Consider the following 14294-nt stretch of genomic DNA (forward strand, 5'->3'; position numbering starts at 1 on the left):
CTCTGCACACATGTACACACACACACACACACACACACACACACACACACACACACACAGTTAAAACACATTTGCACATTTGCATGAGGCCATGTATTTGGTGATGAAAATTAGATTTAAGATGAAGTCTGTCTTAATGGAATCCACATCTTTCTCACTGCTATAGCCAACCTGCATTAATGTATCCTTGTGGTAACTTCAGTTTTTGTTCCTTGGTCTACTTTTTTTGTGGGCCCTTCTCATTCCCATTCAGAAAGCATGCGTTTTAAGACCTGGCTATCCCCTAAGTTTCTCATCAACAATTGGTCCCTGTAAGTCAGGGTGCAAAGGAACCAGGCAAGAGCTTGTCCCAGGCTCTTCTACCTGAACCAACCAATCACATGTTAACCTATGAAATCTGACATCTATATACTTTCTGTGAGACCAGTCTGAAAACTTGCTCTATAGTCCAATGTTCTCTGTTAACATAATTTTCACATATATTTATTCCTTTCCTTTCTTCCTTAACACACCCCCCTCTGTCTGTCTGTCTGTCTGTCTGTCTGTCTATCTTCCTTCCTTCCTTCTTTCCTTCCTTCCTTTCTTTGTTTCATTCTTTCTTTGTTTCTTTCTGGTTTTTACTTTTTAGATAGTTTGACCCTGTAGCCCGGGCTAGCCTGGAACTCATGGCATCCTCATGTATCAAGTGCTGTGTTCACAGGTGTGGCCACCAGGTCAGAATCACTTGTTATTTATTGATCCAGGTGACTTTTTAGAAGACAAAATGGTCACGGTAACAAGTAGTGAATGGAGATATAGCTTGTTCCAGGGGCAAAAGGACTTCATTCTGGAGCTCTGGAATCAAGTTTTTCGACCTCCCTGCTGTTTCTCCCTTCTTTTAAAAGCAAAACTGCATGTCACATACACCTAAACAGCCATGGTGTACGTGCCAGAATTTCAGGAAAGTGTAATGGAGAACAGTACCCATTTGCTTCCTGCCTCATCATCCCAGAGAAAAACCTCATTGGACCAAAGAACATAAAGTTGGGTTGTGTGAGTTCAAAGATATCAAGATCCTATGATGGCACACATTTTTCTGGTGAACCTTTCCCTCTCTCAGGCCCCTCAGAGACTGAATAAGGATGAGTAATAAAGCAATGCAAGTGTTGAAAAGGCTCTGGAGATTCCGAATGCCTCTCTACTAAGAATATTAAGAACAACCGAAGTCCCAGTCAGCAACAGCTACCACTGTGGAGTGCCTTCCATGCCCCTGGGTTTTCATCTATTTGTCTAATTTTCTCCTCAGCACACCATCCAAGAGAGCTGCAACTATCTCCATTTTACAGAGGAGGAATTAAGACTCTTGCCAAGGCCAAGAGCAAGGCAGAGCAGTCTTGATCTTGGGTGTATTTGATTCCTGTCCAGAAATTTTCCCCCAGAGCACAAGGCTCTTATTCCCCTGAGGAACCCTGGAGACCAAGAGAGTTAGAGTCATCTGGCACAGGCATCCTAATCATCCTCTTCCTCAAGTCATTAGCAGAAGTCAAGATACGTACATAATGTGGTTAGCTAATCTGTTTATTTACTGTGTGCTTATGGAAATGGCTTGAACATTTTCCTCAGCATCATCAGCCACCAGAAAACAGGGGCCAAATCTCAGCCACTCATGAGTTATACTTGCAAATGTTTTCAAGTCTTGTTTTAATGACCAATAAATCTTTGTTTGATCTATCTGAAAATCTCCTGCTTGCCTTTCTCCTGTTGTTCTTAGCTTTTAATATTCTAAATGTCTCCATTATCAGCAACAGTTAATATTTAGTTAATGTTAACTGTAGACCAGAACTTATTGTGGTAAATAATTTAACTCATAATCAAGGAGGCTGTTAGTCCCTCATTCTGTAAATGAGGATACAGAATTTAAGGATGCATAGCCTAAATGATAGTCAGGATTCAAACTCAGGCCAACTGATTATAGAAATTACTTATAAATACCCATTTGTAAGGAAAAGTTCCCTCCCATAATTAGCATAGCACTAATCCAGTACAAATATAAACATGGCAACAAATGCAAATAATACATAATTATATTCACATGTACATGCACAGGTATATAGATAGATATACATTTTCACAGTGCTGAGCACTGAACCCATCTGAACTATATACCAACACTCAAATGTATAGTTATAATTTAAAAAATTTAGGGGGCTGGAGAGATGGTTCAGAGATATAGAGCACTGACTGCTCTTCTAGAGGTCCTGAGTTTAATTCCCAGCAATGATATGGTGGCTCACAACCATCTGTAATGGAATTCAATGCCCTCTTCTGGTGTGTCTGAGGACAGCTACAGTGTACTCATATACATAAAATAAAATTTAGATTTACTTATTTTTAGTTTATGTGTATTAATGTTTTGCCTGCATGCATGTATGGTTGGGTCCCCTGAAACTGGGTTACAGGTAGTCATGAGCCACCAGGTGGGTGCTGGGAATCAAACCTGGGTCCTCTGCAAAAGCAACAAGTGCTCTTAACTGTTGAGTTGTTTCTTCTAAAAGTTGCATTTGAGGAAGTAAAAAGAAGTCAGGTAGAATTAATTTTTATAATGTCTTTTAATTCAATATATCAAAATATCAAAATATTTCAACCTGGTCACAACCTCTTCAATAGTCAGCCAGTGGCTACCATTGAATGACACAGATAAAAGCAGACTTTCTATTTTTGTTTCAACTTTAAATTTGTGTTTTGCTTTAGAATTGGATCAAATAAGGCTATGGTGATGGAAATATGTCCTTTGGATAATTTGCCCATGGAAAGAATATGCATTCAGTGTTAGGAAATGTGTTTTAAGACCCATCTTTGCCACCAACCAGGAATTAGTCAGAGAATCCTTCAAATTCCTTTAGCTTCTGTCTTCATGATAAAGCGACAGGGTGGTTTATGATACTTAAACTTACTTCCCATCTTTACAAAGTTCATCATCTGCATCCACCCAATATTTCTTATTGTCTGGACTTGTGCCAAGTTGGGGGTTGGGTTCCATGAGCCCAGATATGTACCTAGTACATTGCAGGCAGAGAATTATTTATAGAGTGATTATATACGTAGTCTTCCTTTGAGGGAACTTTGAGTTATTACCAGAATAATTATAATAGTCTTAGGAATTAATTATATTTGTTTCCCTTTTTATATTGGATAAAAATCTTCATAGTGTATGCTTTCTGGAGGATATGCCTTGGATTCAAAACTATTTCCTGATCCTGTTAGCAAAGAGGGTGGTGCTCAATTCTAGGCATGGCTGCCCAGAGACCTCCACAAATGGCGTCTTATTACATGCTGTTCTGATGCTGGGGAGAACTAAGACTCTAAATAAGAAAACAATCAAATCTGTCTGTGGTCCTATGAATCAGAGCAGACACAGATGGGAAGCCAAATCTGTGGCCTCCAAATGCCCTCAGGAACCACATTTCCTGTCAGAGCTCTGTAAAGCCCCAGCATGGAGTGAAAAGGAATCACTTAGAAATGGGACAGAGACCTAGCTTGATAAAAAGCATTTTATTAAGAGAATAAGCCTGCTATTTCTGAGTGATATGCAAACTACAGCCTAGGAAGAAGAGAAGAGGCAAGTCTATTCCCCTTTACCCACTTTAAATATCGAATGCTACAGTCACTAAATGGGAAGTTCCTGGGCACAAAGTGTGTAGAAAGGTGGGGGCAGTTGAAACTGTCACCCTGGGAAAACCAGAGCATGTGGCAGTAAGTTCAAAGTTCCAAGCTGCCCATTGCCAGGAGTCTTGCAGCCACATGTGAAGGCAGAGCATTGGCTGGGATGGTGTGAGGACAGGAACATGGTGTTTCCCCAAGACTGGCTGAGTGAGGTCCACAATAGTGAGAAGTTTTATGTAGGTGTTAAGAACTTTGATGTGAAAATCCGAGAATGGGAATAGATAACAATATCCCTCAGCTCTGAATGCATTTGGTGTTTAAAAAAAAATAAGCCAGCAAATATGCTCTTTTTCCTCCTTCCTTTCTTAAAAAAAACCACTTTATTGCTAACCAGACTTAAATTCCTGTGAAAATTTTCCATTCTAGGAAGAACACCTTTTATTATTACACTGTCTTCTTTGGTAACCAGGCTCAAGCAACAAACCTTACCAGAAAAAGACAAGAATGGGCAAATGCTCGCTGAACTTGAAAGCACTCTATGGCTTGTGTTTGAATGCTAGCTCATACCTAACTTCATTCCTCTAAATTTAGATATCTCTTTACACAGGACATTCTAATACTTCAATTTTTGCTTCTGCAGTAGGAAAAGAAGTGTGACAAGGATAGATTGGGAGTTTAATAGAACTGATGGAACCTAAACTCTGCCCCTTCTGTGTGACCTCGGGTAAAGCCCTTTGCCCTTAGAGCTTTGTTCATCTTGAAAGTAGGAATAACAGCAGCACCTACCTCACAGGACTGCCAGGATTAAAGGCACTCTTGCATGCAAACAGCCTGATTTAGAAAATTTATTATTAGCTGTAATTCTTTAAATAGGGATTGCTGATGGGTTTATTCAAAAACGGTGCAGTGAAAACGTCTACATCTCTGTTTTCTCCCATTCTCTTCTGTGATCAACTTCAGGGAAATCCTCTATGATGCTGTGGCCCTCGGCTGTGCTCTATTCCTTACTCTGCAGCTTGCAGGCAAAGGCCTGCATTCCAGAACCTTGGATAGGTCCGAGTCTTCCCTGTTCAGCCAGTCGCCACTCAGGAGCAGCTGGTTGGAGAAGGAGCTACCTCATCCCCGGGGATTTTTTTTTTTTTTTTTTTTTTTTTTAAAGAAAGGCTGCATTGAAGCAGAGATAATCCCAACATGAATACTGCCACTTGCATGCACACTGACACTGTCTTTCATGCTCAGACTTTTCAACATGGCCTGTCCGCCCTCCTGCATGTTTTTAAGGAACCTCTTCTCAGAAAACCATAACTCTACCCATAAGATTTTCAAACTTAGAGTCCTTTATTTCTTTCCTCTGAGCTTCAAGAATTTTCTTGAGCCTGCAAAGAACAAAACGCCGCCCCATCTTCCTGTCATCTGCAGATATTTAATTTCTTTTTTTTTGATATTTAATATCTTGTACAAGGGTTAAATATTCTTTTTTGTTTTGTTTTCTTTTTGTTTTGTTGTGTGCTCTGGCTGTCCTGGAACTTACTCTGTAGACCAAACTGGCCTCAAAAAACAGAGACCTACCTGCTTCTTCATCCCAGGTACAGGAATTAAAGGCACGGACCACCATTGCCCAGCTGGATTAAACATTCTTGATTAACCTCAAGTAAAAGCAATAATGCACGGGCACAAGGAAATGTTTTACAAGACATAGATTCAGATATGAATTAAAAGAAACATAAAATAATGTTATCGCCTTGGGTGATGTTAAACACTCCTCTCTGATAGGGATAATCAGGTGGTTCAATTTATGAGGTGATTTAGCTTTTCACTCGCCAATGCAGAACATAACACACTATATGCAGTCACCTTCTGAACAGGCGAAGAAGAAATTAAGTCCTATTTTTACTTTATGATACTGAGTCACATAGTTCGATGCAAATCACATGGATGCCGAAGTAAGAACAATGCCAGGTATTTAAATACCTCCTTTCCTCTGAAGAGCTCTAACAATTTTGTGACAGTGTGAAATCCTTTCAGAGCAATTCCAGAAGAGACTCATGTCTCCAGGTGGGCATTTAGGACTCATCCATCTCCCCACTTAGTCCTTAGAAAGAGCCAGCGCTCAGGGACCTTTTGTGTTTACTAACCTCAGATGTCTGAAGTTTCTAAGCCACAATGTCAGAGAAGAAAATAAGGTTTGGTTTTGAAAATGTTACTGACTGCTTTAATAACGAGGAAGAGAAAAAGATAAGAGTGGAATATGAGAGAAAGGGAAGAGTGAGGCAAGGTAAGTGAGAGAGACCAGAAAGGTAACGGAACTTCCCTGAACTCAATCAATGTTTTCTATGCATTGTCCCAGTAAATGGATTTCTCAACTGTAGGCCTCCAGACCCACTTTTCCATGTGGTTGAAGACAGCAGTAGTTTTACTTCTCAATGTCATTTGAAAGAACCATAGGCAAGAGTGGCATCTTGAAGAAGGAAGGTGCCTCAGTAGGAAAGTGCTTACTTAGTAGGCATCCAGGTCCTGTTTTCCATCCTCAACATTATGAGACAAAAGCAAGGACATCTACTCCAAAGGTAGACAGGAAATTAGCTCCAACAGAAAGGTGTGTGGTTTAACAATATCCACATCAGCTCTGAGCCTCTCTTTACTACAGGGGAGTTAATGGTTGTCAAATTTTGCTATGACTTGACTTCCTTCCAGCAGAGGTCACTGTGGATGCTGGCAGTGGACACTAAAGGGGAAAAGACCAGGTAGGCTTGGCTGACTGGTGTTTCCACTGCCTGGTTCTTTCACAGTTCATAATCTACCCCCTTACTTTATGTGAAAGAGATTATCTTGAAGCTACCTAAAAAACTTTGGCATAAAAGTGATGGCGGTAGTGAAACTTGGGTCAGATGCTGGGACTGATAAGGCCGAGAGGGATGTGCTCATCTTCTAGGAATATCAAGACAGAGTCTCATTCATTATAGAGTTCAGGCTGACCCCTAACTCGTGGCAGTCCTCCTGCCTCAGCTTTCAAGTGCTGGGATTACAGGCATGTGGCCACCATGCCTGGCTTGTACCTGGTGTTTCTGAGTCTCCATTTGTGACTGATTACTCGTAAAAGCCCTAAAGCTCTATAGCTCTCCCAGACTTTACTGACAGGCCTCCCAAATCTTACTCGTGATAATGTAGATTTTGGTCATTAGGGCAGCCCACTACAGCATGCTAACATGCTCCATGGAATGAGGACTGATGAAGATGGCAGGGTCAGATTTGGGTACCCAAAGGGCTAAAGAGGGGGCCACATTCTTGTGAAGTTTCACTGACTGGAATATAGCATGTCCTTCAGGCTAGACCCTAAGCAGTTTAAAGCTGCCTTCATCCCGAAGGCTCCCGTTTGGACCTTAGGTCAGCAACTGTGGCTTGAGAGTTAAAAGGGTAACTGTCTCGCTACCTTCTACATCCATGCTTAGTTCCTCTTCCTCCTCCTTCCCATCCCTCCCCCAGCCATATGCATAGACTCACCACAGCACAGCACACGCGTGAATACTGGAGCATGGACAGATACATTCACCCAGTCACATTTTCACTCACGCTCTGACCAACACCATTATCAATAAAAACATCTAGCTACAGAACCTAATTTGTTCTAAATTAGTTGATGGGGCATGAGGTTGAGTGGGTTTAGTCAGCATGCCTCTTTCCGATCCCCTAAACTGCAAAGTAGAGCCCCTGGTCATCCCTGCCCTCGTGGTCACAAGTCCTGGATCTAATAACCATCGATCACATTCTTGGGGCAAGACTGGCAGTGGGATTGGAGGGTGGGGACGGAGACTAGTGTATGGAACAGAACCCAGCACAGCACAACCACCTCCTCCCTCGGGATTTTCCATCCCGGCTCGCGCGGGCCCGCGAGGAGCGAGCACGCTTTGTCTCTCTCCTCTCCTCTCCTAGCACGTTTTCGTGGAAGCTACCCGTGCCGCGCCCGAAGCCCCCCTTCCTCAGCCGCGCCCCTCGCGCAGTCCAGCCCTGCACGCCTGCCAGTGCCACGACCGCCGCTTTGTCCTCCCGTGGATGCCTGGGCAGAGCGCGAAAGCCGGGCACCTGAGAGCAGCCGCTGCACGCCGGGTACCAGATCCCGGCGTCCAGATCTGGAGCGCGCTCGGCATGCAGCGGAGCATCCCTCCAGGATCCGCGAACGCGGAGGACGTCGCCTGGAGCTGCGGGTTGCGGAGAGGGAGACCACTCGGTCCTTTCCCTCAGGTGCCCATCTAGACTCTTAGCCGCGGTGCTGGAGCTCTAATTCCCGGGGTGTGGCGGGGCAAGAGAGATGATCTCCACTCTGTACTGCCTGGGACCTGGATCTAGATGGAGAGGGCCTGGGAAATAAGACCCAGGTAGGGAGGGGTACCTCAGACTCTCACTTCTTCCCACCTCCCACACCCAGGCTATTCAGACCTTAGGTGCGGCTCCATCACAGAAGACCCGAGCATCCATCAGTGCTTGGAGCAGGGTGGGGAGGAGTCCTCCAGCCCCTCACTTTCTCCATTCCTCAAAAACAAATATCCCACAAAGAACCCAACTGTGAGCAAGTGGTAAGGGGAGCGCCTGGGTTTATCTATTTCCTAGGATGCAAAGGAGAGCAAAGGGAAGGGTCTCCCTAACAACTGGAAACCTAGGAGAGTCTAAAAGGAGGGGAGGAGTCTCATCAATCACATCCCAATCCCTGTTTGCAGCCTCTGGGGTGTTGTAAGGAAGATGTTGTAAGGAAGGGTCCGTCTATCCCAGAACAGTCTCTCCATCTTCAACAACCCAAGCAGCCTCGACTTTAGGCGCAGGGAAAAGGAGACTCCAAGCCTTTTCCATGCTCTCCCAGGAGAGACTGGAGAGGGTCTTCCAGCCCTCGTACCTTACACACTTTCACCATACGACAAAACCCAGCCGAGGTTGCTCCGACCTCAGGCACTGGGCCACGAAGAGGCCCGCAGTCAGTCCTCAAGCTCCACGGACAGATGGTGTTAAGTGCGGCGAGGACACGTCCCATCAACTCCCCAGGCCCCCCTTTCCTCAATAAAACAAAAGCGAGTCCTATAGCACCCACCTCAGACGGTGCTCACGAGGGCGCTCGGCGCGGGGCAGCGCACGCGGCGCCTCCCAGCTCCTAGCGACCGGGGCTTCCCAGAGGCTTCTCTCACAGCGGCGAGGGTTGCAGCAGCCGCGGCTCTGGCATCCGGAGCCTCCCTCGGACTCAGCACCTGGAGCGGCGAACAGCTCCGCGCCTCATTCCGCTGACCCCGCCTCCCGCGAGCTGCCCTAGCCAATGGAGACGCAGGATCCGCCCAGAAGGTTGCCCATTGGGAGGTTCCGGTCCCTCCGTTGGGACCTCGTCCCCAGAGACCGCCCGAGTGTTTGCTCTGCCTGATGGAACATGTAGTCTCTTAGGGTTGTGGAGTGGGTTAGTGCTGCGGGCTGACAAGCAAATAGACTACATTTCCCAGAGTGCGTTGAGGAGCACTAGGCGCGGAGGAGGGTGGGAGGACTGTTTCCTTAGCAAACTCGGCCCCTTGGGGGATGGGGGACGGGGAAGTGGGGCGGGCCCTGGGACCCTCAGAAGATCACAAGTGATCTGTGGTCAGCGTCTTGGAAGACGGGTTCGGTTATCTTTTTCTCTGTTTCTACCCGAGGATCCTGGGCCTCAGTTTCCCTGTCTAGGAAGAGAAGTAACGAGACGGCCTCATTGCAGCACTCGGTGGAACCAACCGAGAGCGATCTGCTTTGGTTCTTGTCCACCAGAGATAAAGAAGGATACAGGAGGAGACCTTCACACCTCATTCTGAACTTTTATTTTTTGCCTTAATCCTGACACTGAAGATTTTTTACTTTTGGCCACATTCCTTGAGCTACAGGACCTTTCCTTTTTGTCCCCACATTCTTGCAGCCTCTCCTTCACTACTTTCTGGTAGAGTGAGCTGCTTCTGCTTAAAACCCTTCACGGGCTTCCTGGGGCCTCTGGAATCAAATCCACGTTTCACAGCAAAGCTGGAAAGTCTCTTGAGAATTGGACTCCACTCTCTTTCGCATCGTTCTGAACTTTGGAAACTGGAAAGCCTTGAGTACTGATTTTCTGTCTTCTTCTGATCCCCTCCATCTTGCCTTCCAACTCAACATCCTTAAAGCCCCAGTTTAAATGTTGCCTTGATGTGTGAAGACTTCCTTGACATCTCTTTCTGTGTTTGTCAGCCTGTACTTCCCCTATTTTATTTGCATGTTTACACACCCATCTTCCTCATGAAACTGTAAACTCATAAGGCAGAGGCAAGTCCTGTATTATTCATATTTACAGTTTCGTGTCTACAACATCTGACATACAGGAGGCACCCAACAAATGTTGAGATTTACCTATAGATTGAAAATGAACAGCAGTTTATCTAATTTCAGCATACCCCTTCAAAAATCTTTATTTTCTAAGGTGTTTCTCACTCCTAGAGATATTCACTAGAAGGATGCTACTGGTTGAAAAAAAAATGTTTAAATGCTATTCATACTTTTAGGATTGGTTGGGATTTTGCCTGAATGTCCTCAGGGTCTTTCTACTCCTGTAGTTCTAGAGAAATATATTTGTGCCTGCTATTCCTGTCAATTCCCCCACTAAATGTCATCAGTCCTTCATGTTCCTCTATTTTAACTGTTGGCCCTACTTTCTATGTCTAAATGCCTACCTCCCACTCCCTTTCTGGGAAGATCTTCTCTCACCTGTCAGTCATGAAATAAGATGCTGGCTGTCCTTTAAACCCTCTGCTCAGCATCATAGGACTCCACGGTGATTTCCTGCCTTGCTAGGTAGCATTTTTCCCTCCTGAATCGCCAGTAAAGATTCTGATACTGATTAGATGTCTCATTAATTCCATCCATACTTTGTTTGTCATCACAGAAGTTTAGGGTGTATACAACAAAACCATTGGAAAGAATGTCTTTTTTTTTTTTTTTGGTTCTTTTTTTTTTCCGGAGCTGGGGACCGAACCCAGGGCCTTGTGCTTCCTAGGCAAGCACTCTACCACTGAGCTAAATCCCCAACCCCTGGAAAGAATGTCATAATATGTGTAGTTAAATCACAGTGGGAAAGGAAGTAACTGGAAAGACTACTACTCCAAACAGAACCTGAAAAAAGGAAGCCTGCTATCCCCATGCAGAACAAAGGCTAGGGCAAAAGAATGAATAAAATGTTAAATTCTTCCCTAACAGAACCTCTAATAAGCATCGCAGAGGGGCTTTGATCTTGACTAAATCATGAAGGAGGGCCACTGGAGCTGACTTAATAGACACGGCCTCATTACTAAGGATGAGACAACTGCAAGGAGCACAGGGAAACGGGATGTGTTGAAACTCAGTTTCCAAGTCTATGGACACAGAGAGTCAAAGGCTGTTAGGAGAATAGGACTATGCCATATAGTAGAAATCAACAGAAGGCCATCAAAGAAGGCACCTGGAGCGAGAGGTGAAACCCTTGGATATCAGTTGAGCCCTTCAAAAGTAGTGTAGGATAGGAAATTAGACTAATGACCGAGCATCTACCTTCCATGTACAAGGCCCTTTGTCTAACTCCAGTATTGCCCCTCCCCCAAAAGTTATGCTAATTTTCAGGAAGTGGTACTAAATAGGAAAAAGTTAAGGTTCCTGGATTCTCCCAGAACCCCTAGGGGTGTTTAAATAGAATCTGCAGGAGTCAGGAAGCCAAGTCCTAATCCTGATTTTGTCTCTGATTAGGTGTGTGACCCTGGGCTGGACCTGTTTCTTCAGCTATACAATGCTGTTTACTGGTGTTAGGAAGAAGCTAGTAAGGGTACAGGTGGGGAAATTCAAACCCATTTACTGGCTGGATGACCTTACAGAAACTACCTTCTGGAATTTATAGTTTGCTTATTTGAAAATGTTGCAAGGAATAGATAAAGTTGCCTTATGTAAAGTATTTCACATACATTAAGACTCAACAAATGTTGTTCTACTTTTAGATGTTTTTTTTCTTGTGCTGTCAGATGTCAGTTTGACTGAAGAAACGGGGAGTGATGATACCCAGGGCAATTAGGGTTTGACTCCCTCCCCTCTCTTTGCACTTGCATGACTTCCTCAGGTTATTTAAGCCCTTGCATCTCAATGTTCTCACCAGAGAAGGGGAGGTGATGATATTTCGGAGCGAAGAGGATGACCTGGACAAGTTAAAAGTGCCCAGTGCATGAAAAAAAATGGTCGATAGATCTCCTTTCTCATTTTAGGGACAATTTTAGGGTATAGAACCCCAAAGAAATGGAATTCTAGGTGCCTAGAAGCTGGAGTTGTAGAAGATTCCAGAAGAATGTCATGCTAGTCCCCTCCTTAAAGAGGGAAGCAGAGGGGACTAGAGGCATTGCTCAATGGTTAAGAACACTTGTTGCTCCTGCAGAGGACCCAGTACCACAGTACCAACCTGGTATCTCAAAACTGTCTGAATTCCAGGGAGTCCAACATCCTCTCCTGGCCTCCGTGGGCACCAGGTAAGCATGCAGTACACAGTCACACATGCAGGCAAAACAATCCTACACATAACTAAGTAAATAGAACTATTTTTGTAAGTCTTTAAAAATAAAAAAAAGAGACAGGCAATGGTGGCACATGACTTTAGTCCTAGCACATGACTTTAGTCCTAGTACACAGACAGATTCAGACCAGCCTGGTCTATAGAGATAGTTTAAGGACAGCCAAGGCTACACAAAGAAAATCTGTCCAGAAAACCCAGAAGAATTAAAAAGAAAGGGAGGAGTAGTGAAGAGATGGTTCAGCCATTAAAACCTTTGGCTGCTCTTCTAGAGAACCAGGGTTCAATTCCCAACCCACGGCAGCTTATAACTCTCTGTAACCCCAGTTCCAGGGGATCTGACATTCTCAGACAGACACACATGCAGGCAAAACACCAATTAATGCTCACAAAATAAAAACAAGTCATTCAAAATGAATTAAAATAAATAAAACCAAGAAGGTAAATTTTCATTACTTATGGTATGTCCAGGTGAGATCTCCAGGAGGTGGTCTAGTGAGATAGAATGATAAATTATCAACTTATTAGAAGATAGGTCATCATTAAAGCTATGGAGATGAATTGAATTCTTCACTAGAGGGGGTCAAAGAGAAAACCCAAATTCCTTGTGGGTTATCAACAATTAGGGAACAAGCAGAGGAAGAGGATTCCAAATGAAAAGCTAAGAAGAACAGAAAGATTTGGAGGAAATCAGAGAATGCTATGCCACAGAGGCCAAAGCTGGGGTGGGGTGATACCACGCAGGATTAGCAAAGCCAAGCTCTGAACTGTCCCTACTCCCAATTTAGCAACAGGGTCACTGGTGGCCTTGCAAAGAGTAACTTGATGATATGAGTTCAGTCTTTGGGAAGAACATGGTAGGAAACAATACATTCCAGCAAGCTGTATTCTGACCTATACGTGCCAGCCATGTCCTGAGCGTGCTCACACAGACGGAAGATAACATTTCCTATCACATGGGAGGGGAGGGGAAAGGAACTGGAGATAGTCCTGTGTAGTAGCTAGGCCTGTTTCTGCCTCAATGCTGAAATCAAGGCTGTGTCCAGGAGCCCAGTGGGAGGAGGTTGCGAAGAATGGAAAATTTAGAGTGAGGAAAATACTCAAGGTAGCTGCTGTGGAAAAGAGAAGAGAACCTAAAAGTGATCTCCAGAGGCTTCCCAACAGGCATAGGACCTTCAGAATCTTTGGCAACATGATCTCTCTCCAAACTCCCACTAGTGCTGGGAAAGGTATGGTGAGCTTGGCTTTCTGAGACAATAAAGAGAATCAAGAGATTTAGAGACCAAAGAGAGGTGGAAGCTGCAGTTCACCCAGCGGAAGCAGAGCAGGATGGAGCGGACATGGGGCAATGGGGTCTTTGGTGTGTTGGGGCACCAATGTGGTTATGGGTAGAGTCCATGATGTTGCTCAGAGGTGAAGTAGCTCTGGGCAGGGAGAGGGGCAGGGGGATTAGTATGGGCAGAAGTGATTGTGGGATTGAAAACCAAGTTTGTCTGGTTACTGCAAGCTTGTGTCAGGAAAATTGCTTTGAAGGCGACATCTCTAATCCTAACTGTACAGTGTGAGGTAAGCTAACAAAGAGTATAGATGGTGCAGAGCCCTCTGATGTGAGCCTCATAGAGACCAAGAGACAGTAAGAGGAAGTCCTCTTATCTAGCATTTGGGAGTGTGTAGAAAAGAGAAGCAGTGAGCTTTCGAAGACGGTTCACAGAACTATTGTGTCAACATCATTTACACTCAGGGCCGTTTTGGGCACACCTAAAAGAACGCCTAGGAATAAAATTAGCCAGATGGAAATGCAGCCGCAGACTCATGGTGGTGCTGTACCAACCACATTCAGAGATAGCAATCCATATAATTTATGTTTCAGGGTAGTTTGTAGACTTAAGTGTATGCATATCAACTAGAAAATGTGTTTAAGAAACAAATTTAAATTTTTTTTTTGCAAATTTCATTTCTTAGCAACGATTTGTTTTCTCAGTTTAGAACATAAATTAGAGAACTTATGTTGATTTCCCCCCCCCCCAAATATAGAACTTAGAGCTTAATTCATGCCTTTGAAATGCCATGAATTTGAAATGCAGCCATTTTCCTCTCTGCACCCTTG

At 44.3% G+C, this 14294-nt stretch overlaps 1 protein-coding gene across 2 annotated transcripts in view; it reads right to left on the reverse strand.

Annotated features, from left to right (window-relative positions):
* The window catches only part of Smpd3 (sphingomyelin phosphodiesterase 3), an 83397-nt gene extending 74522 nt beyond the window's left edge, over positions 1 to 8875 (reverse strand). The window contains exon 1 of one of the 2 annotated variants that reach the window (NM_053605.2): positions 8720 to 8875. The gene's annotated coding sequence lies outside the window, so the exon portion shown is untranslated. The remainder of the gene's footprint in view (positions 1 to 8719) is intronic. The other variant, XM_087595338.1, reaches the window with a different exon arrangement.
* Between the last annotated feature and the right edge of the window lie 5419 nt (positions 8876 to 14294).

The sequence above is a fragment of the Rattus norvegicus genome, chromosome 19 (genome assembly GCF_021556685.1).
Source record: "Rattus norvegicus strain SHRSP/BbbUtx chromosome 19, alternate assembly SHRSP_T2T, whole genome shotgun sequence".
In the NCBI taxonomy this organism is placed as follows: Eukaryota; Metazoa; Chordata; class Mammalia; order Rodentia; family Muridae; genus Rattus; species Rattus norvegicus.